The sequence below is a fragment of the Triturus cristatus genome, chromosome 2_1, assembly GCF_964204655.1.
Source record: "Triturus cristatus chromosome 2_1, aTriCri1.1, whole genome shotgun sequence".
Classification (NCBI taxonomy): domain Eukaryota; kingdom Metazoa; phylum Chordata; class Amphibia; order Caudata; family Salamandridae; genus Triturus; species Triturus cristatus.
The window spans coordinates 476,890,621-476,915,974 of NC_140581.1; the positions used below are offsets into that span (position 1 = coordinate 476,890,621).

The window sequence follows — 25,354 nt, forward strand, 5'->3', positions numbered from 1 at the left end:
ACCACTGTGAAGTCTGGTTGGGGAAGGAAGAGGGACCTGCCGTTGACCCAATCCTGGTTTTGTCTTTAGGTTTAGCAGGTCACCAGAGTTTGCATTCATCCATTCTGCAACTATACGTAAACACGGTTTCAGGTTTGCTGTGGTCTCATTTGGATCTTTATTCAACCTAATAAACGGGTTATCGTTCGCACAAGTGTAAAAAGAAATCCCAAAGGACTATCAAACAAGCCTTAGGGGCCATATAGGAGTTGAAGAGTGCAGGATATACGAACGAGCCCTGAGGGACCGCAAACAAAATAGGCTTAACAGGTCAATAATTACCCAGAGTCACCACTTGTGTTCGGACTTGTAAATAAGATGTGAACTAAGTAAAGACTGTCCCAGAGATCCCTGCTGCCTCTACCCCTGAAACAGAATGGAGTGGGAGATGTATCAAAGGCGGCAGATAGATCTAACAATATCATGGGAGCCACTCCATTTTAAGCAAGCGGGTTTCTGATTTCTTCTGTTGCCCTATCAAGGACGGTTTCAGTTGAGAGACCTTTATGAAAACCAGTCTGAGCTTTGTGTAGTATCCTGGGTGCTTTCAGATGATTGGACAGCTGCTTCTGCAATACAATCTGTCATCTTGGAAAAGAGTGGCAGAAGGGAGATATGTCGAAAGTTGGGAAAACGTTAGGGTCAAAGGAAGGTTTCTTGAGCAAAAGTGAAACTGTAGCTTTCCATTTCTTATGTAATAAGCCGGACGAGAGAGGAAGTTGAATGTTTTTATTAAATAGGTTAAAATTGTAGATCTGACTTTAAGTTGGCGAACTTAACATACACAGGTTGGTGAAGAGGAAACAATTTCACCAAAATTGTATAGTGCATCCGGCTCCGAGACTAAATGCAAATGATACATCTTTAGGGTAGTGGTGGAGGTTGGTGTGACCCAGCTGATACTGGTAGCTCTCCTGTTGACTTTGGGATATGGATAAGTAGATATTGAATGTTCTTATGAAAGAAAGATTGTCACATAAGGTCTGGGACAGCTCGGGGAAATTAGCAACTGCCTCTGGGCAGGATATTTTTGTACAATCAAAAAACATTCCGAGAAGGAATTTAAGCCGAAGATCTGCTTCTGATAAAAAAAAAAAGTGACTATTGCCTTAAAATAAGTGTGTAGAAGTGTTAAATAAATTAGTTTACTTGATGGCTGGTATCTAAATTCTTTCTGAAGTCTTGCATTCCATTTAACGTTCCTTAAGTTATTCATTGAGCCAGGGTAAGGTAAGTTTGTTACAACTAGGTCTAAATAGTCTGAAGAGAATTGTTTGATTAAGTGAAGTGGAGAGCCACTTCTTTAAAAAGCATTGGAACTTAGTGTGGTAATTTTCTGTGAGGTTAAGGTTGGCTGAAATTAATTATTTTTCCTACAATTCCGGCACCAGCTGTTTCCAAGGCCTCATAAGAGCATCAAGATTAGAGTTGGAAGTTTGAGCTATAAATAACCATAAATAAACTAATGAAAGGGGAGGCAAAGGAAGCCATCTTGGGAGGAACCTCAACCTAGCATGATACCCCAGTCTAGAAAGGTACCATGGGGGCAACATGGTTGGTGGGGCTCTAAGGGTCTTAAGTACTTGTTAAATGGGGGCTGGAAGATGCATGGCATACACTTCACCTAGATGTTAAAGACTTTACATTTTATTCACATGTACACAAAACCTACGCATTGACTGCCTTCATGTTTCAAATTATGATTTATGTTGAAAATTAGGATTCACAAATTGAAGTCAGCAGAAATGTTGAATATACGATTATGCACATGTTGATGTGTCCCTCTAGTCCCACAAATCTCACCTGGGTACTTATGGTGAATCCCTCAGAATTATTTAGAGACCTGATGGATGGGGGGGGGATTGGCTCAGAGGATATCCGAATATTTTGAGATGTATAAAGAAGGTGACAACACTTGCAACTATATGGAAATTATTTAAGACCGCTCTGAGAGATGAGGCCTTGACAGTTAACTCACAAAGCAACGATTAGAAACCTGTACCAGTGGAGGGAAGGCCTGGACCAACCCATTAAGAAATCCCAAGTTAAAAAAGCAATTTGGAGATGGTTATAGGCAAGGCACCGGGTCTTGATGGCTTCACATATTGTTTATAAAACCTACATATTGTGCTCGCCTGAGCCACTAACTACACTTCTTAATTCTATCGAACGAAATTCAGGTGTTACCCTTCAATGCAGGGAGCAGATTTACCCTTGAAACACAAGCCTGGGAATGATCTAGAATCATGTGCAGTGTATAGGCCAGTAACAGTTTGCAACACTAACTTCATATTTTTTACAAAAGTCCTATCAAATAGGCTACTGGGGATATGCAGGATACGGCGGATGCGATTCAGGTGGTGTTCATGTGGAACAGGCAGGGGAGCAACAATGTCCGTAGGGTTATCCATTTAGTTGAGAAAGCCAGATAAAAACATACCTGCATTCTTGATAGGTTGGGATGCAGAGGAGGCCTCCCATAGGGTGAGCTGGAAGTCTCTTGACGTATTACTACACAAAATGGGGTTTGGCCCTTATCCCCTCTCCTTTTCAATTTAACAGTTTAGGCTCACACATAGAAAACAGGAGGGAGGTTCACAGGAACATTTGGAGGCGTGCTTTACAAAGTTTGCCTGTTTGTGGACAATGTTTTACTAACTCTCTCAGATCCCAACGAATCTTTACAAACCGTGGTTGATATATTGAAGGAATCCAAGTAGGCCTCTGGATCTAAAATTAATTCAGAGAAATCAAAGCTCTTAAAATCGAACACTGCCGGAAATGGTCGACCAGCTTATGTCGATCTGCGTTTTTGAATAGTCTGGGTCGGAATATCCTAAAATATGTAAACATTTTCTAGAGTCAATTGGCCAGATTTGAGGAAACAGATTAAGAAGGATCTGAACACCTGGACTTTACTCTATATATTCTTTAATCACAGGAGCCATATCATCAACAAGAATATTGTGCTTCTACTTACTTCTGTACGTGTTCTAGTCCCTACCTGTATCTATCCCTGAGGAAGAGCTCCAATGAGACTTAACCTTTATCTGGGTAGGGAAAAGAGCTACAATAAGTGCAAAACGTATTAGAAACCTACAGGAGAAATGAAGACTGGGGTGCCCTAATATTGTAATCTACTACAGGGTAGCCCATTTGATAGTGATTGTAGAATGGGTGGCTGTTAAAACACAAAAGAGATGGTTGTTAAGGGACAGGTCAGCTGTGGGTTGATCTCACCGACTTTGTGGTTAGAGAGGTCCCAGAGGCCTTGGAACACTTATGTACCTCTCCTGGTTAGAACTGTTCTTGATACATGAAACACACTCATTTGGAAAGGGAGAGAACTAAGTTTCAATCTCCAAATTCCTCAATCAACGCTAACTCAGAGTTCACCCTGCTCTTTAAGGAGAGATGTTGAAGCACTGGGGGAGGCATGGTGTGGAGTCATATCGGACATGTTTTAACAAGTCATAATAAATCAATGTGAAAACATTATTTTGCATCTCAGAAACATATGGACAACAATATTTTCAGATAGGACACTGGGTAATGCATCCACCAGTAAGACACCTGCCTAGCCATCAGTGAGCTTACACCGATGGAAATGTTTGAGAGGACTCACCTTGGTACCAGAGGGATGGTTTCAGGCTTACATAGAAGCTACCAGACACCTCAAATAGGAACCCTAGAAAATTTCTAGTTAGGTAATCAAAAGACCTCAACATGGATTTCTGAGGAGACTTAGAGGGAAACTTGGTTAAACATAGGTAAAAACTATAAAAGTGCACCTCTCAAAGAATTTGCTCATAAGGTTTTAGATCAAGGATACCTGAATACTGAGCAACTATACCAGATCTACCTAGCTGTGTCGGATGCTTGTTAGCGGTGCTCAGGGGGGAAAAAAACCATGATCCACATTTGTTGGGGTGCTCCAGAATAACTGTTTTGGAAGGAGGTTCTAAGCCACATAAAGAGGGCTCCGGGTTAAGGGATTCCATCAGGGGTTGACCTTATAAGGACTATTTGATGATGGTGTAGTAAAACCCAGCAGACATGGAACAACTATTAGGGCACACGATGCAGCAGCGAGGTCTTTGCTATATAGGATAAAGTATACCCTGCCATACATTATAAGGGTATTGCAAGTCAGAGGAGTTTCATGACTATAACGAGGACGAAGGCAGAGTTTCTTTGTAAGGTTATAGAATTCAGAGTTGATTTGCAATATCCTTATGTATGAAAGCGATACGCTAATCTTTAGAATACACTGTCACACTATTTCGGTTTCCACCAACCACTTAAATCCCTGGCGCTCAGTTCTTTCATATAAAAGAAAGCATGTCTGCAAAAATAAAGAATAAAAATAGAGTCACTACTGTGAAATTAAACCGATAAAATGCTGTTAGATATTAGTTGCAAAAAGTTATTAGAAGCAGTTTAATACAAGTTATTTTTCGAAAGCAGCACAGTATAAACATGCTGAAAGATTCTAACTTTTCTATAATTATCCAAAGAGTGCAAAAAATAAAATACATTTCCACGAGTATCTCCTTTTGTCTTGTCAATGTACAAGTAAAAAAACGGAGCAGAACAAAGAAAAAAGGTTATTTTTCCTTTCTTTAAACAGCTGCGTAAATTATGCTCCGTGACCTGGCCAGCCTTTCCGCTTGGCTGCTGGCTCTGGCAGTAGGCACTGACATCAGAACTTTACTGTTATACATTATTACAGTTGAGTTTTGACATTTCTTTATAACTGGCAATTGAGTGTGTCACAAATCACAGATTATCAAGAAATTAGAGTGGTTTTATACAGGGATTACAAAATACCAAGTATTATAGCAGTATATTGCAGGAAAAAAGAGGCCACCCTGCATTGCCCAGTAGTTTGGGAAGCTTTGGTAACTGATGGTCTTCAAAGCATGCCCAAGACAAACAGAAGGAGAAGAAATGTTCAATATGTTTGCACTTTCTGAATGAAATAGATGTCCAAGCTGGAGTTTAGATGTTTTGAGCTGCCTAGGTTGACAACATTGTAATTGTTGGACACATCACAAAGGCAGATTACATTTCAATTCTGATAAGAGCAGGGATCCATCCAAACCTCAGCATCTATTTGTTTGTGTACATGAAGGAGCTGGATTTCTTTGATTCCACTAATCAGTGTGATATAAATTCTGATATACAACTCCTGAATAGAGGAGGCCAAGAGAAGTATTACTGAACCTGCCATATCCTTATGAACAAATGGACCTGGTGGTGAACAGATGCCATTAATTGACAGTGTAAATATTGCTTCACAAGAAGAAAATGCCTTCCACAATGTGTCCATTATGCCTTAGAGAATTTGGATCTCATGAACTTGGACATATAAGATTTTGCTTGGTAGGCAAAAAGTGGAAAGGAAGAGCGGTCACTTGTACCAGCGACTGAAGTGAAGAAGCCCAAATAAATCTGCAGTTTAAGTAGGGAAACAGGTTTCCCCTTCCATCCCTGAAAAGCGGCTTTTGTTATCTACTAGGAGAAATGAGTTCAGGTCAGACAGGAATAAAATAATCATAATGTCCAGTCTTTTGGTGGAGTAAAACCAAAGGTCTGTCTTTCTTGAAAAAGTTAGAGCAATGATTTATGAAGTGCTGGGTGCAGATGGAAATTAAAGGAGGTTGAAGGCATGACTTCCTGAATTTTTGAATTCCCTTTTGTCCTGGCTGACCGAAGACCACTTTAAAACAGGAGTAAATCATCCCTCCTATTGTGGTTGATTGATTCTTGATGGCTGGAACATAAATGTGCAGAGGTCATCGATGGAAGTTATGAAGAGTTTTGGTGGAAACTGAGGTAGTGGCACTATTTAAGTCGTAAGAGCCTGAAGGAAAATTTGCATTTTGTGTACAATCATTTGGATGTCAGTGCAAGATCACGTTTTGAAAGGGTTAAAATCTATTCTACTTTGCATCTGTATATGCATATTTGTAAGCAATTAAGTTGCATTCTACTAATGTGACTGTTTCCATATTTGATTATGTAGCACTAACATCGGTTTTGGTTTTAACTGCATTGTCCCCCGTTTCAACCAGGTCTCCTCATACAAATAAAATCATTAGTTGCCTTATATATGGTGTCATCCAAATGTATGCTATTTAAAGTTGGTGAAGAGCATATATGCATGTGTGTAGGACTTATCTCTTTAGTGCAAACCGAGCCAAAAGGAAGCAAAGCTCTGCACATGGTCAAAGATAAGCATGAAGTTAAGTGAAAGAAGTGGTAGCTGGATAATGGATGGCTAATGCTTTGTGATGTAGTGTCCTTTGAAGAGGGGAGTCTGCGACTCTTTCCCTAAATTGGAGCAACGTTGCTGCAGTCCTGATTGATACTGGGAGGTTGTCTCAGGATCCAGGATGCATCGATGGAAAACGCAAGCGTCCCTTTTTTTACACTAGTCTATAGTAAGACTATGTCCCGCCTCGAGGTGTGCCCAAAATACCTTCTTAACTTCCAGAGTTTAGGACAGAAATTCTGCTGCTGTTTCGAAAGGAAGCAACATAGTATATGTTCAATGTTGTCCTAATTCTGTACGTTTTAAAAGGACCTGACAGCGTACGAATTCAATTACCTCAGACACAGAACTGATTTTTCTGAATGGTTTATCCCCAAATAGGCAAATGAGGACAGCAGTCCAAGAACAATCACGATCCAGACAGCAGCTAACAGAGCACTGCCTACGTCAGCCAAACTGGCCTGACAATCCTCAAAGAGAAAAGCAAGCAGAAACAGAGGTAAAATTGAATTCCCTGGGCACACTGTAGCATCCCCATTCAGCCACGACCATTAAAATAGACTAAACACGAATTGAGATACCATCATCTCACCAAATGGGATTCCTTACAGAACCAATAGTATTAGGACAGTCAATAAGCAGAAATGCTTGCTCTTCTAAATAGTTCATTTTTTCCTTAAAATGATTCTGGAAGTTGGAATGTTACAAAATGGAATGAGAAGTGTTTGAATTCCTGGAAGGAGCGTTGCTTCTGCTCGGTCCCTGCTGGATGTACTTGTAAGCCCCTCAAATATTTACCTCGACTGCAGAGTCCGCATCCCTTTAATGGCAAACAGTTATTGCCATGGTTTCGAGAATCCACAAGAAGATGCTACAACCACGTATTGTACACTTTGGCCCTTCGTTACCAGTCTACCTCCTGCTTCATAGGTGTCTGCTGTGGAATAGTGAGTTGTGGCATGGCGGGAAAGTCCAACTGCAGGTCACTCTTAGAGCCTGGATTCCTAGCTTGGAGGGAGTCCCTCCCTGGTTCAGTGTCCGCTGGGGCCTTGGAACACATCACCGAACAGCAAAGCCTTTACAATGCATAGGTGTTCCGGCTTGGATTGCTGGTGATCATGTTGGATGCATCACGGAGGTGCTCCTACCGCACACGGGCATCTATGTGCCATCGTCCTGAGCGTTGTTGGGGCAAGTAATCACATCAATGGGGCAGCACCTGAACAGAGTTGTTGAAGTGTCACTCTTCAAGCACACAATTGTTGATGCGCACACCTGTAAGAACATACAGCCAATACCGAGACGTCAAGTGCACAGATTTCATGGTCATTGATGTGCACATCTTGAAATCAATCCAATTTTATACTCATTGGAGAGGTGCACATTGTGCGACTGCTAATGTATTTAATAATTTTTTTCATCAATTCTGAATTGTGAGTGATCTCTAGATCCATTTGTCTTCACACTACTGTGTCATGCAGCAAAATGTCGTTCCTCGCACATCCTTCCTGCCCAATCCCAGTATGTCTGATACGGATTGGGAACCATGAAAGGAAGGATGTCGTTTTAATATTTTCTTATTGAAGTTTCGCAAAAACATACAAAGGGGCATACGGTGATTTCAACATTAATATTTACATTAATGGGATGATGCTGTTCGCCTGGTATCCATTAATGGAAAATCGTATTATAGAGTCAATGGCAACCACGAGTTAACAGCAAGTCTCCTCTGTCCATCCACCACTCTACTCCCACTATTTAATGATTTTTGGAGACTGCAAGTCAGCATGTGTAAGAAAGAGCTCAGGAAAAATATCTTGTAGGGTACGTCAACAAGGCCGGCCTCCACGCTTTGCGTCTACATTATCCCACAGTAAACTAACGGGCTCATACATCCTTTTCAGCTTGCAATGCCAAGTACGTGCTGAATGAACACCAGATATGTTTCTGATGGCATCAGAAATGTATCTTCTTATTGTTCCTGGCAATATGTCACGTTATTTAGCCAACAATCTACCTGCGGCCTGGCATGTCATCCCCGCTGCATTGTCAAACATCTCTTGGCCAGAAGCAGCATCACAGCAGTGAGCTTAGGAATGCTAGCTAGCATTTCATTTAAATAACCCGGTATGGCTGTCAAAGGTGTTTCATGGTACTGTACCACAGACCACTTTATCTTTGCATTCAAACACAGAGGTTCAACATTTTGTGACACTATTGCATTGCCGCAAGTGCACCAAATCAGTTCCATTTGTGTCACATAGTGCATCAGCCAGAAGACCCACTTTATAAAATCTAGTGGGCGAGTGATATACTCCGTGTAGAAATTTTGTGTGCATTAGTCTCAGTCCATAGTTTGGCGACAGCATGCCCGTATGAATGCAGCAAGCCTGCTATTGCCGATCAGCCAAGTCAACATCCAAGTCAGACCGCTATTCAGTCTGCGCTCCAACCTTGGACACGGGAGCTCAATCTTACACCATAGAGTATTATCTTGTAATAAACTTCCTAGAAGAGGTCCAATTCATCGTACAACTTTAGCGCTTGCAAACTCTCTGGCTCCTGTGGAAAGGTGATGTGTAACTTATTACATGGGCTGTGCAATTGATGATAAAGGAATATGTCAAGCAGTGTACAGTCTGTGGTAGTCCGGATATCTTACAGAGTAATGAAAGTACCAGTAGAGTACAAACCGCAATCACTTCAAGCTGCATGCCTTAACTGTTGCCAGACTCGCTCATTCGCAGGGAGGGGCAGCATGGGGTTCTTGCCAGACTCAGACCAGCAAAGTAGAGACAGTCTATGTCAGCTTCGTAGCCCAGCATTCAACAGTGCCCCTCTTCCCCACTAGGGCATGCTGAGGGAGCGCAAACAACAGAAGGCAAGAATCAACTTTATCTGCCTCCACTGCGAAGTGTGGTTGGTATGGCGTGGGATGAATCCAGTGGTGAACATACTAGGCCATCATGCAGTAATACTACAGCTCCAGGTCAGGCATGCACATTCCGCCCTATTCAAACGGCAGGGTCACTGCTCCCCAAGAAGGCAGCAGCTGCCTGCTGGCCCGCGTCCAGCTAATCAGGAGGGATCTGATGCGATCAAAGAATGCCCTAGTCATTGGGATAGAGATATTCTCAAAAGGGTAAAAGAACATGGGCAGTACCACCATCTTTGCGATGGCTATTCTCCTAGCAAGCTGTATGGGGAGTCGGGATCAGACCGGGACCCACTCCTCCAGCCACGTGACGGTTCTGCTGTAGTTTCCAGGCCATATTTTTGTGATGCCACTGCTAATCCAGATCTCCAGATATTGGGCTGTCTAATCAGCCCAACTCAGTGGGAATTCTGTAATGGAACAGGTTGTTATGAAAGGAAGGGTTGAGGGGTAATTTAATGCCATAGATGGAGATGGATTCATGAATAAGAAAAAGTATGCCTTACTAAGAAAGTGTTTAAGATTGGAAGGAAGGAAGGTGCTCAAACATTTACCATGGGAGACTGATGAGGCAAGCGGATGTAGTGGACATATGTTTCTGCCATGAAGATGCAAAATGTACGAGTCAAGCTTCTTACGAACCTCATTTTAGAGAGCATTAGAAATAACACCAACTTCCTGCCAAAGCTACTGAAAGTTCTGTTGCATCGAAAATGTGTTCCACCCAGCAGGATCGGAGTTTGTGGATCAGTTTGTGATATTAGTCACAAGGATACAAGTCCCAATTCCTTTGTGTAATTGTTTTCGGTTTGGAGATGTTTTATTCCTAACAGATCTGTAATCTGTAAAGAGCATGCTCACCTAGAAGGGTATCTGGACGCTGAATAACAGATGTTGATTGTTACCAAACTAAATTCCTGCCTGTAGGTCTCTAGTGGTTTTTCTGCCTGATGTTTTGCAAAATCCTAGAGGACACTGAACCAGGCAGAGACTCCCTCAAAGCTAGGGATCTATGTTCTCACAAGCTGTGGTGCAGATGGCTTCTCCTACCTTGCCCAACTCACCATGCAGCAGCAGACGCCCCGAAGCAGGAGGCCAAAGTATATAAAATAGACTGAAACGCAGTTGCAACACCTTCCTATAGGTCCAGGAAACCCTGCCAGTAACTCTCCACCACTAAAAAGACGCAGACTCCACAGTCAGACAAGCTTTAATTTAGGAGCTTGCGGATACAGTCAATGGGACCGGGCATAAGTAACAATCACTTCATGAGTGCAAACAATCATGTTCCACCTGCTAACAAGTTCCAAATTCCCATAAAGTGAACTATTTAAAAGACCCAACCCTTGGTGAGGATCAATCTCCCATCAGTTGGTTCTAAAAGTTATCCCACGTTGTCTTCTCCCAAGAGAGTTGTGTGTGAATGACAGGCCTGGTCTAAACTGGGCAGAGATATCACTGGTCAATTGAAAGGTATGGTCTAGTATAGAATTGTGGTAATTTATTAGTATTCCTGTTGGCCGGAGTTTTTTATTGCCCATGGTGGCACTAGTGGTAGAATAATAAGATTCATAGAGTTTGCTTGTCCCTGAAGGTGTGTCAGATAAAATCATTATGGACAAAGGCCCACAGTTTGTATCAAGAAAGTTAAGAGTTTTTTTAAAGCTTCAGTATTAAGCAAATCACCACTTTACTACATTACCTTAGAAGCAACGGGCTGTGGAGCGTTGCAACACAGTCAGACAACATTCACTTGTACGTGGCAAGTGGGTTAGATTGGATTTGTGAAATGTGTATTGTGTGTTATTCACAGAGCTACAAATCCAGACACTAAAGTTTCTCCCTTCGTGCCATTGAGAAGTAGGGTCCCTGGTTCTTTTTTTTCCAAATTTAGTTTTCAGTTCTAGAAAATACAACCAACACACAGAGGCATGTGTCCTAGGCTCGGTAGTCTACCCTCGACGAGCATTTGAGTTACAATCCCCTCAATGAGGGTGCAATCTGTAACAATAATACTTTTAAGCATTGAACAGCAGCCCAGGTAAATGTAAATATACATAGCAATAAGGTAGGTACCGTACCAATATTGAACCACGTTAACCAAAATTATCAGTCACGTTACCGAAGCAAGATATAAACTGAAGGGTTCCAACTCTGTGTACAGCATGGATACCGCGTCTCTGATGTGGTTTTTGAATGAGGTGGGAGAGAGGGAAACTCAGGCTGTCCCACAGGAAAGGTAGACCAGGCGGATAATGCTTTGTGTCAAAACGTCAAGTGACGTAGTGACTCATCAGCATAAAATTGGTCACAGGTAAGAAATGTATGGCCAATAAATAATTGTTCCACTTTAAGGATGTCTGCGTCTCTCAGCTGGTGCCTCACTCCTGCATGTAACGTAGGAGGAAATGAGGGGTTATTAAGGAGAGGTACATCCAGTCAGTATAATTGTCAATGGCCAGCCCTAGCCGCCATTTGACAGATAAGACCAGGTGGAGCACCGGACTGTCTGTAAGGTCTGGATTGGTCTCGGACCCTGGAGACGATGCAGGTATGGAATTCGCCAGATAGTACTTGATGTTTTTATATTGCAATTGAGCTGCTTGGTAATATCTTTCCACACCTGGCACTATAAACCCTCTCTGATCATAAGTTAGTGCAAGTGTCTCCCACCATAGTCTCGGGTTGCGGCCCGCCTGACCAGCCTGTTCAAAACTGTTTTTAGTTTAAAAATAAATAAATAAAGTTTGATTTAGTGGTATCCGACTGAGCCATCGCACCAACGCAAAGGTAAGTCTACTGCCCATCTGTGGGCCATTGCGGTCAATGAAAACGTTTTGGACTTTGACCAGTTAGTGTACGCAAGTAGTTTCCCCATACCACGCTAATTCAGCTACGAGCGGTGCAAGTTTTGTGTCTGGGTCTTTTACAAAGAGCAATAGGCTGTCAGTGTATAACAGTAATATGCGCTTAAATCAGAAATGCGAGTCCCCCTTGAAAATGTGTAGTTCGCAACCAAGTGGCCATTGGCTCCATGGCTAGAGCCAATAGGAGTGAGAGACAGGCACCCCCGTCTCGTACCCCTACCAATGGGAAATGGCCTCAAAGACATCCATTAAGTCAGATCCTTGCAAGGGGGTTTGTATGTAGTAGGTTTATTATGTTCAGTATTTTGAGGGGTGAAAACACCCCACCGACGTAGCACGGTGAACAGAAAAGTCCACTCAAGCGAGTCGAGTACCTTCTCGGCATCAAGGAGCAGGGATGGCATTTACCTCTGGGCGTACCTTCTGCATGACAAAAAGTGCACAAGTTATTGAGCAAGGCCTTGCCCGGGGTGAAACCCAATTGTTCTGAGAGTACCATGCTGGACATCAAAGGAGCCAATCTGTTTGCAACAACGTGAGCTAGTATCTTATTATCTCGAGTCAGTAGGAATAGTGGTCTGCAGGGCTAGCAAAGCTGTCTCCTTGCCTGGCTTCAGTATCATCGTAATGACCGCCCCTCTAGTGTTGGGGTAGATCTCCAATGTCTCGCCTCCTGGTAAAGTGTAGCAAGGTGTGGCGCTAGTATAAATTTGAACTTTTTGTAAAACTCAGCTGCGAGTCTGTCCGCGCTCAGAGTTGTCTCACTCGTCAAATTGTCAATGGCGAACACAAACTCTTGTGCTTTTAACCCCTTCCATGCGGGGCGGATTCCCCCGCGGTGCTGACTGCTGCTTGCGCGGGCGGGCTCATGACGGAACGGTTCCGTCATGAGCACAGCTCAACCGACGCTCATGACGGAACCGTTCCGTCATGAGCGTCGAAGGGGTTAAAGGCTCATGGAGGAGCTCTCTACTGCCCCCCTCAATCCAGGCAAGCATCATGCTGTCCAAGTATTATTGCATGTCAGAATCTGTCACCGATGTCTGGCTAGTGTACAGAGATGTATAGTACGCCTGGAACTCACAGATTATAGCAGTCCTACCTGTCAATATTTGAAGCTTAAAAGGAGGGCATAGTTTCCTGCATTTGAGCTCCCTTTAACACCACAAGAGGTTTTTGCTCAGGCAATCTACTCCGCCATATGTACAGGCCTCTGCGTCTTAGGCCATATTTATCATTTCCCTGATCTCTTGGTCAATTCTAACAGTGCTTGCAGTCTATGGGTTAATTTGTATGTCATTTCTAGGTGCCGTAGTCTGGCCTCCCCATGTCTCAGCGGCGTCAGGAGAGACTTTAAGACTCCCACGAGAAAGAGAATATTATATATATATATATTCACTGAAAAAACCATAGGTTTCACACATGTTATAGTTAGCTGGACATTTTACTGATAAAAAACCAATGAAATTCCCCCGTTATAGTTACTGTAGGCAACTATAACTCACGCGACCGTAATCCTCTGCTGATGACATATGTGTCTTTATGAAAAAAAAATATTTGTAATATATGTATAGCTAAAATTTAATGGAAGAAGACATGGGCAAATAAGTGTCTAAATACAGTATTGGCATCAGCAGAGGATTGCGGTCGCGTGAGTTATAGTTGCCTACAGTAACTATAACGGGGGAATTTCATTGGTTTATCAGTAAAATGTCCAGCTAACTATAACATGTGTGAAACCTATGGTTTTTTCAGTGAATTTATATATATATATATATATATATATATATATATTTATTATATATATATATATATATATATATATATATATATATATTCACTGAAAAAACCATAGGTTTCAGGGGTGTTATAGTTAGCTGGACTTTTCACTTGTACAAAACCATTGAAATTCCCCCGTTATAGTTAGTTCAGCTAACTATAACTCGCGCGCCCGCAATGCACTGCTGATGACGTCACATATTACATCACTCATGACATGGTCAGTGACATCACTCATGACATCACTGATGACATCACTGATGACATCCTCCAGTGAATGTGTGTTTTTCTGAAAATTAAATATGTTTTATATATGTACATCTCAAGGTCGATGGAAGAATAAATGGGTATATAAGTGTCTAAATGGATGATTTGTTTTTGAAAAAATTGATTGTGTAACTGACTGATTAAGTGTATCATAGTGAATACATGGCTTAGTGAGTAATGTTTAAATATGTAAATATCTGTATCAGTCTCTCACTTTGTGTATAAGTGGCTGCATGGGTTGGTGAGTAGCTACATGGGTGTCTATATAGGTTATTAGTTGGTTTTTTGAGTATCAGTCTGAGTGTCTGCATGGTTCGGTGGGGGGTATTACGTAGTGCATTGGTGCATGAATGAGTGACTCACTGTATGGGTTGAACACAGCATGTGTGCAGGACTGTATGGGTGGATGAGTGTGTGTATGGGTGTGTTAGTGAGTGAATGACTGTCTCAATAGTGTCTTTATGAGTAACTACATATGTTTTAAACTAGTATATGTGACTATTGGTGTATATATGTGAGTATATGTGAGAGTGAGAGATTGAAAGAGTTCCTGTATGAATAAGTATGTGTTTCTATAAGTGATTGTTTAAAAGACTAAGTATGTGTAAGTTTCCGTAGAAGTAAGTATGGCGGTGTGTGTATAACTGTATATGCAAGTAAATGTATGTTTGATTCTTTATTAGCATGAGTGACTATGTGTGTGAGTAACTCTATGGATGAGTGGCATTGTGTAACAGGATGTATAGTTGTATGAGTACATATGATGAGTGAGTACATGTATGAGTGACTGTATAGGACTGTTGGTGAATGAGTGGATGTGTATGTGGATCTTAGAATTACTGAAGAGGTTGTTGTAACTGGTATTGGTATGTCCATTGTTTTGAAAATTTTAGTCTCTATTTTTGAATGTATGTATCGAAGGTTATATTAGGGTGAGAGGAGGTCTGCCACTCTATCACAAGGATGATGTCATCAGTGATGTCATGAGTGATGTCATTTGAGATGTCATCAGTGATGTCATGAGTGATGTCACTGACCATGTCATGAGTGATGTAATATGTGACGTCATCAGCAGTGCATTGCGGGCGCGCGAGTTATAGTTAGCTGAACTAACTATAACGGGGGAATTTCAATGGTTTTGTACAAGTGAAAAGTCCAGCTAACTATAACACCCCTGAAACCTATGGTTTTTTCAGTGAATTTCTGAGGTTTTTTAAATGCTAATTCCTAACTATAACGTGCCTGAAACCTATGGTTTTTTCTGTGAATTTCAAAGGTTTTTTAAATGCTAATTTCTAACTATGCCTACAGAGATAGGACATGTGAAGAAAGAAGAAAAAATGCACAGAAAGAAACAAAAGAAGTGCAGAAAGAAGCAACAGAAGTCCTCAAATACGAAGATAAGTGCAGGAAGAAGGATAACGTGCAGAAAGAACAAAAAGAAGAGCAGAAAGAAGCCTTGTTGCAAAATCATCCTGTACCCTCAACTTTTTCAGACGGATACTGGTGGTAACTGAGTCTGACTAACCAGTCTTAGAGCCAGTGCTATGTTAAAAGACACTTAGAATACAGTGAAAACACCTACATACACTAGGGAACATTATGCGTTGGGGTCCCCCTGTGATTAGCATGACCTCCTCTGTAAGCCCCTAGTATATAATAGGGCATGGGGATTAAAACTACCTCTTAAAACAGGCCACAGGGCGTTTTTGCACACGTTAACTCAGGCCCTGTCCCCTCCCTTCACCACTGTGTAAACACGCCCTGTGTCCATTTTTAGTTGGGAGATTAAGTTCATTTGAATCCTGAGGGTCCCTAGGGTCCAACTAGCCCACTAGGTACCTCCAGTAAGTGCCACAGAGCTGCGTTGCAGAGAGGTGTAAAAAGTGGCACGGCCTGGACCACCTCTCTGCAATGCAGCTCAGTGGCGCTTACTGGAAGCACTTGGTGGGCTAGTTAGCCCCCAGGGGCCCTCAGTATTGAAGGGAAATTATATCCCCAATTTAAAACGTGCCATAGTGCGTATTTGCACACGTCACCTCAGGCCCCGTCCCCTCCCTTCACCACTGTGTAAACGCGCCCTGTGGCTGTTCTAAGTTGAGAGATTAAGTCCCCTTGAATCCTAAGGGTCCCTAGGGTCAAACTAGACCACTAGGTACCTCCAGTAAGCGCCACAGAGCTGCGTTGCAGAGAGGTGTAAAAAGGGGCTTGGCCTCAGAACACCTGGCTGCAGCGCAGCTCCCTGGCGCATACTGGAGATGCCTGTTGGGGGCGCGTTTGCAGAGTGCTGCACGGAGGGGGCATGGCCTCCGGCACGATGCCAGTCTTTTATTTATTTTAGTTTTTTTAAGAAGGGGGGCTGTTTGGTTCCCCTTCTTATTCTAATTTATTGGCCCTGATGACCCCATCCCCCAGGGCCAGTCTCCTAATTATATTTTTTTGACCCCAATCCCCAGGGCCGGCCACTGTTTTTTATTATTTTAAAAAAATATATATTCATAGACACACCTAGGACATGCTGGACAAACCGTACGTACCTATCACCATGACGATTTGCGTGATATTCATTAAAAGGCGACTATGCATGCATTGAATCCACGTGGAATGTATTTACACCACTAGTGAAGCTCTGACATGTCTGATGCCCTACCGTGCCTAATCCCGGTAGACACCCTTGTCGTTTATTTATACAAACATGGGTAGCTATTGACGGGCACATTTAATACACATGCACACCAAGCCATTCAAAGGGGATTCGACAAAAATTCGACCAAAACTATGCAAGAAACCCCCCTCACGGTTAATAAAACACACATCCACTGCCGGATGTGTAATACTTTTTATTTTACTCTCTGGAAAGGGGACGAACATCACTTGAGAGTCACAGCGTGCTCCTGACAGAGCCCAATGCTGTGTTACACCCACCATTGCCTGCCGAGTGCCACACACCTCTGTGTTGTATTCCACTAGCTAGTGCATATGCTATGACACTCTCTAGCCCATGTGCACTGTAACACCACCCCGTGAATATGTCATGCCACACTTGTCTTCGCACGGGTTATATTGCCCCATCTAACGTGCCTTTCTCGATGCCTATGTTATAACGCACAGTGCTATGCCATACATATTACAATCTGGGATCCATATCTTTGTCACAGTGCATATGCAACGTTACACTCCCCAGCACATATTTTATATTACAACTTTAGAGACTAGTTAGGTTACACAACACTGCCCTGTGCATATTACACTCCAAGGCGCATATCGCATAGCACGCGCTAGTGCCTGTGCTAGCTCGCGCTCTCCAATGAATCTGTCATTGCGCACAATGTATTGCATATTATATTTCACGCCCGGTTCATCTTATATCACACTTTTTGGTGCATAGTTTATACCATACACTATATCTAGTTTTCATTTTCAATCGTGGTCTCAGGACTATGTTCTATATAACACTGTGTTCACCTACCCTTTTCACGGGCATTACATTTTGCGATAGGGGGTGGAGGGTCAGGGGGTGTTTCTGCCAAGTGAGCCCGGAGTCACAGTCACAAACGTCCTCTTCTTCCTGAATAAAAGTGAGATTATGCTGCATACTTGTTCATATTTTAAGTAGTTTGCACAGACACACATTTTAAAAACAATAAAGTTCCTAATACCCACCTTCTCTGAACAGTTAGCTTGCTGCCCCATCCACCACCTCCCTATCCTCTATTGTCTGAATCCATGGACTAGCCTCCTCCCTCCTGCCATGCATGGTCTGATGTGCTGCCACTGCCCTCCATTTAGCATGATGTACCAGTCCTCTCCTCCTGCCCTCCATTGCCCAATTCTATGGCCCATCATTTACCTCCTGCTTAGCCTCTGTGCTTAGCTTGCTGCCCCTATTCTCCTTCGCCCCTGCCCTCCGATGTCTTTGTGCATGCCCCTGCTTCATCCTTTTTGCCCACCATGTTCCATGGATCTGCCACTCCTATCTACTCTGAGTGTTCTGTTGAGCTGCCACTCCCCTCCCACCTGCCTAGCATTGTCAGATGACTGTAACCTGTCCCTGCCACCTCCACCCTGCCTGTCCACATGCCATGCCCCTATCCTCTTCCTCCTGTCCTACATGGTCCATTGTACTGCCACACCCTTCTGCCCTCCCTGGTCTGTTGTGCTGCAACTGCTCCTCCTGCCTGCCCCGTGTGGTCTGTTGTGAGGTCCCTTCCCCTGAACTTTCTTGTCTGTGCACAGGTCCTGACCCTCCCTTCTATCCTCCATCGTCCTTTGTGCATGCCCCTCCACCCTCCTTCTTGCCCATCATAGCCATTGTGCTGCCACTAGCCCTCCCACTTGCCATGCATCGTCTTCTGTGCTGCCATGGCCCCTCTCACCTTCCCTGTGTGGTCAGTTAGCTGCCCCTGACCCCCTCCCACCTTCCCTCCATGGTCTGTGTGTATGCCATCACAGTCTCACTGTTACTCTTCATGGTGTGTCTTGCTTCTAGTGCCCATCCTGCCTGACCTCCATGGCTATCTTGCTGCTCCTGCCCTGCCCCCTTGCCCCCAGCCCTACTCCCTCCCTCCTGGCTTGTCTGTTCCATTGTAATGCCCCTGATCCGTCCCTCCTGCCCTTTATGGTCTGTTATGCTGCAGCTTTCTCTCCTGTCTGTCCATTATGGTCAGCTAGCTACCATTGCCTCTTGCCCCTCTGTTCTCTGTTGTCCATGTGCATGGTCCTGTCCCCTCCCTCTTGCTTTCTATGGATTGTTGTGCTGCACTCCCGTCCTGCATGCCCTGTGTGGTGTATTGTGCTGCTGCAAACCCTGATGCCTGCCCTGCAGGGTCAGTTTGGTGCACCTCTCCATGTCCCTCCTGTCCTCTGTTATCCAAGTCCATGTCCCTATCCCATTTCCTTCCATGATCCAATGTACCATACTTGCGAACATTTTGAACTTGGTAAGAGGGAGATTTTGAAAAAAAACTGGGGTATTGATTTTCCCCTTTGAGTTACATTGAAAAAGAGGATATTGTAGACAGGAGACAGATCAAATAAAGCCCATTTGAGCTTAAAAACATTGGACGTTTCCTGGCTGAATCGGGTCTGTTGGCATGTATGGTTGTACTACCATTGCCTCTTCCTTCTGCCCACAATGGTCTATTACATTGCCACAGCCTTGAAGGAGGGTAGATTTTGTATCACAGGGGGCCCCTGGCCCGTTCTGTCCACACCTGAAGTATGAGACCCTTGTCCTTGCCCTGCCAGCTGCATTTGTAGGCCGTATTAAATTGACCAGCGGGTCCTGTGTTGCTATATAATTATCCTGAGACATCCTTACCACTCAGCCAGCATAAAACCCCTGTGTAGGCCCTTCTGTTCAATATGTAGGCCTCTTTGTTGAATTGACCATAGCTCTGCAATTTTAGTGTATAGCAGTCTGAAGGCAGGTCTGCGAGGCCTTCTGATCCAAACTAGTAGCCCCCACCCTACCCGAGTGCTCCGTGCTCGGTATCAAAGTTCAACATCCCCCTGAAGCTGTCGACATACAGTAGGCTGCATCCTGGACTGGTACTTGCTTCCTGGGCAGGTTTCCCGCTTTTAAGGAAGTGGCAACCGCAGAGCGTCAAGTTAGGAGAACTGAGGAGATTTTATACATGAATATATTGAATTCCCGTACAATACCCATTATTTTCTGCTTGCTCTATGGAACTTACGATAAGCGATTGGCCTGAGAGACTGACCTTTTCACCCAGTCCATTGTCAGCATTAAGTGGGTAAATGACGAAATGTCTGGTAAAATCTGCAGACGAAGCTTTTGGGTAGCATACGTAGGTAGATGTAGCGTGCAAAGGAGCCCACAAAATGATATAAAAAGGGAGCACCCACAGATATCGACGGACTACCTCGCCGTCTGTATGTAGGTTAACAGGCAGTGCAGGTTTTCCCCAAGAGCTGGGAGCTCTTGTCTTCCTTTGCTTAAAATGTCTTGCTCTGCTTGAAGTATCTTATTCTATTTTACCTATATGAAATGTCATGTTATGTTTAACCATTGTTCTCTTTACTTTTGCATTTAAAAGAATTTGTATTGTAATTGCAGGAATGCTTGCTCTAAGAGTAAACGTGAGTGTTCCTAGGTAACATTTTCCTTGGTGTAACTTGTTTCTCATGATGCATTTATAGATGTGTTTTCTCTCTCTCTCTGTCAGTACATTAATTGAGATACAGAGAATATTATGACAGCTGTATGATTATCTGGATTCTGTATTTTGTACTTTATGTCTCTATTCTGCGGTTTCTTTGAAGTTGCATCTTCTCATTAAACTGCCATTGTATTCTGCCTCCAATTCCATGTCTCATATGTCTGTTTTCTTCATTTTTGGAGCAAGCGTTCCTAGGCACCCCGGCTCAAATTAAGGTGCCCCTTTTGTCCCTGACTCACTCTCCTGCTCAGTTCTGTGGTGGCTCCCGGGGATCTGGGGACCGCCCCTAGCTTCCTTGACCCGTAATAGATCTTCCCTCCAACAGCCTCTCTTGCAAGTCCTGTATTGTTGGTTTGTTGCCCCTGCCCCCCTTTCCACTGCCCTCCATAGTCTGTTGTGCTTCCACGGCCCTTCCTGCCTGCTCAGTGTGGTTAAATTGTTGCCTTTGCACCCTCCTACCTGCCTTCAATTTTCAGAGTCCGTGCCCCTGGCCTCTGCCTCTCAACAGTATCCTAATGAACAACTAAATTGCTAACATTCTATATTTATTACAAAAGTGTGGAACGCCTGACATCATCTTGATGTAATCAAAACTGTAATACCTAGAGCATTTCCTTTAGAAATTACATATATGAGAGGGTCTTATTGGCATCAAAATTATGGTTAGTGCTCTAAAAGACTAAAATAAGGACATATTTTCTGAGTTTTCAAATAGCGACAAAGCACTTTTAAATTATTTGTTATCTTTATGTTTTTTTATCCAGTTGACCACTTGATTAAATGTTGCACTTAGGGGAGAGGATGTGGTGTTACTTCCAGAACTGCAGACTTTGCAACTGGGGAACCAGGTTGCAGTTTCTGCTTCAGCTCGACATTCTGTGATTCTGGTCAAATCACTTAGTCTCCCCATGTCTACAACCAAAATGAATTTGTTCTTGTGTGATGTAACCAATGCTCATGTAAAGCACTCCAATACCTGACAAGTCTGCACTATATAACACTGCAAAAACACAAAATAATAAGTGTTTTGCACACTTCTGTCATTGGGCTATATTTGGGCTACATCTGGGTGATTTTGGGCTACATTTGGGCTCTTTTGTCTCCGGTGGCCATCTTGGGAGATTTATTTGTTATGAAGTTTCCTAATTTCCTCATGTACTGCAGTCTCCTCAGTAGGAAAGGCTTTCAGTTTTTTACTTTGATTCCATCATGAAGGTATTCAGATATGTCACACATTTGCCATAAATTCTGAATGTTAGCACTCTAGTTGCTCATTAGATCACTGTAGTAAAACTACTGCACCATGGAAGTCTGCTCCTGGTATTAAAAGTGCATGTTTCAGTCTGCATGTCAGAATTTTTTAATGAAATAGAAGAGGATTTGAGAAGTCACTCAAAATGTGCCCTCATTTTCTTTCTTCAGCATTAATCATAATTTCTATGGCAAAATGAACCTCCTCATTGTGTTCCTTTTTAAATTAAATGTTTTAAGTGTTACCAGTTTATTCCAATCAAGATGGCTTCAGGTGTGCCATACTTTTGTCATAAAGAAGACAGTAAGCGCTCTAGTTGTTTTTAAGAACATTCTGGGACATTCTGTCATTGGGCTATACTTGGGCTACATCTGGGTGATATTTGGGCTACATTTGGGCTCTTTTGTCTCTGGTGGCCATCTTGGGAGACTTATTTGTTATGAAGTTTCCTAATTTCCTCATTTACTGCAGTCTCCTCAGTAGGAAATACTTTCAGTTTTTTACTTTGATTCCATCAAGAAGGCATTCAGATGTGTCACACATTTGCCATAAATTCAGAATGTTAGCACTCTTTTTGCTCATTAGATCACTGTAGTAAAGCTACTGCTCACCAGGGAAAACTGCTGCTGGTATTGAAAGTGCATGTTTCAGTCTGCATGTCAGAATTTTTTAATGAAATAGAAGAGGAATTGAGAAGTCACTCAAAATGTGCCCTAATTTTTCTTTCTGCAGCACTAATCATACTTTTTATGGAAAAATGAACCCCCTCATTTTGTTCCTTTTTAAATTAAATGTTTTAAGAGTTACCACTTTAATCCAAGCAAGATGGCTTCAGGTGTGCCATACGTTTATCATAAGTAGGACTGTTAGCGCTCTAGTAGTTCTTTGGAACACTCTGGGAAGCTGCAGTAGAACACAAAGGAATCAACTGACAGTCTCTGCCCTTGTTGGATGTACATGTTTTACTGAGAATGTCAGACTTCATTCTCACATGACTGAGAAAGATAATGTGAATTTACAGAAAATAAGCTCTCAATTTAGCCTATAGATCACCTTCCAAACCTCTGTGGTAAAAGCATGAGAAAATATTTTTCTCTCAATCATGATATCCCAGCAGAAGGCTTTTTCACATGGTGAAATCACCTTAGAACATACCACAATTCCTAAAATGAGTATGGTACCATCAACAAATGATTTATAATGTAACTAAAGTCTTAAAACCTTCTATTAACTGCAATGCTTTTTAATGAGGTGCTATCATGTATATTGGTCCCAAGATGGCTGCCAACACTTCTTGGATGAAGTGCTGACAGCCAATCAGATCTCAGGAGGAGATGTGTGGTTAGGCTCCGCCCACATATATATATGCTTTTAAATGCTATTTTCTCAGGAAATACTGAACAGATTTACACCAGACCTGCACAAGGCACTTCCTTGACCTTATGGCTACCTCTCTGCCAATTTTCAAGTAATTCTGTTCAGCCGTTCGGGCTGTAGCTGTGTCTAAAGGTCCTATGGAAAAATGCATGGGGAAAACGCGTTTTGGGACCCCCCTTTTTTCTCGGCCCCTGCTTGACGAATCCCCCCCGAGACTTTCAGGGTAGGAGCGGAGCGTAGCGCCCCACCTATTTTGAAAATTTCGCGAGGATTCGTCGACCGGCGCCAAAGTTATTCCAAATAGAATGTTGCGGATTTCCTATGGAAACAGGGTCCTAACTATAACTACCTACTGGCGACCGCCAGTAGGTAATATATATATATATATATATATATATATATATATATATATATATATATATATATATATATATATATATATATATATATATATATATATATATATATAATGTTCGAACTCCCACAACCTCCGAGCGTGCTGTGAAGGAGAGACGGACCACAGGAATCTTCAGGCAAGAGTATTTATTCGACCATTACGACCATTTCTCTCAGCAAACCATGACGCGTTTCGGGCTCGGAAGCCCTTGTTCACATGCGGAGACAAGTTGCACTGAATGTTTAAGCGCTGCAAAGTGTGCACCCACTTCCTGATCACATGTTACTAGACCAGCGCTTACAAAACATTCAGTGCAACTTGTCTCCGCATGTGAACAAGGGCTTCCGAGCCCGAAACGCGTCATGGTTTGCTGAGAGAAATGGTCGTAATGGTCGAATAAATACTCTTGCCTGAAGATTCCTGTGGTCCGTCTCTCCTTCGCCGCACGCTCGGAGGTTGTGGGAGTTCGAACATTTCATTATTGCTACGGAAGTTGGTTTGCTTCTGTTGACGGACCCTCTCCCCGGAAGTTGGCTGCCGCTTTTCAAACTGAATATATATCTCAATCACGATCTCTGATTAAGCAATCAAGGGGACACAACGGGGATACCAGGGAGGATCTTTAATGTGGCAGAGGCATGACGCGTTTCGGTAGATTACCTTTATCAAATGCCTATAACATCGCAGTTTCTACCTTCCAACCGCCTTTTAAAACTGTCCAATCACTCCCGCAATGAATTGCAGTCCAGCTGAGCCAAGTTAGCATGTCCTGCCTACCTGTAGCCCACGTCGGTATAATATATTATATATATACATACACATACATATATACATATACACACACACATATACATACATACACACACCAAGACTGTCTCACAAAGGTCCTCTAGGCAGACGTCTCAGAGTATCCCATTGGGAAAACACCAGGGATGGTATATGTTAGCTTGTCTGCAGGAAGCTTAAGCAGGCGTCCAATTAGGGAGTGATTGGACAGTGTGTGGGGTTGGTATATTATTTTTATGATCCATGGGAGCACTTCTGCAGAGGAGAGCCAGAAATCAATGAGGAAACAGGAGTCGTGGGCTGCAGTGTGTGCTCTTCCCTTTCCATATCTCCCGCCACACATTCCTCAGTGCATCATCTGCCATAAGAGCCAGGCAGGTGGTCAATACGAATTGAGTTGCACTGTCGATCTCGGGCATAGGGTTAAGTTGAAGTCACCCCCCATAATATTTTAAGTCCTATATGCTGCAAACATAGGGAAAGGCCACCCTCAAAGAACTCAGGACTGTACATATTAGAGGCATAGGAGTTAATCAGGGTGACATGAGAGCCATTCAGTGTGCACTCTACATACAGATATCGCTCCTTAGTGTCCGTGTGTTGAAATATTGGGTTGAACCTTAAGGATTTGTTTTTAATGACTATAGCCATGCCTTTGGCGCAAGTGCTGTAGGAGGCGAAGTAGTCAACCTATCCCATGAGCGTGCAAACTCTTCAGTACCCATTCACCCTCAAGGGCGTCTCATGTAGGAACCCAATCTCAAGGTTCTGCCTATCCATGTGCACTAGGATTTGAAGTCTTTTTGGGGTTTCTCAGACCACATATATTCCATGTGATCACTCTGACCCTGCCTATTAGTTTCCAAGGGTGAGCCTGGCAAAGATCTGCACAATGCCATCTAGTCATTGTGCAAATGAAAGTTGCGGTACAAATACCCCCACAGAAAATAAATAAGATGTAACTTACATCCTCCTCTCACCCACAGTGATAACCCAAACTGTCAGTGCATACCCATTTCATAAAGATCCCATGAACATGACAATAAGTACATTGTTCGGGGGAGGGATTAGTGCCAACCACCCACCACGCCATATCAAACAGGACCTGTCTTGCAAACATGTGAACTATGAAACCAAGGGCATCGGAGCCGATGCGGTCTACGTTATTGTAACCCAGGAATAGGCTGCACGAGGCG

At 43.0% G+C, this 25,354-nt stretch overlaps 1 protein-coding gene across 3 annotated transcripts in view; it reads right to left on the reverse strand.

Annotated features, from left to right (window-relative positions):
- The window catches only part of HEXB (hexosaminidase subunit beta), a 285,155-nt gene that overhangs the window by 128,377 nt on the left and 131,424 nt on the right, over nt 1-25,354 (reverse strand). The window lies entirely within an intron of this gene.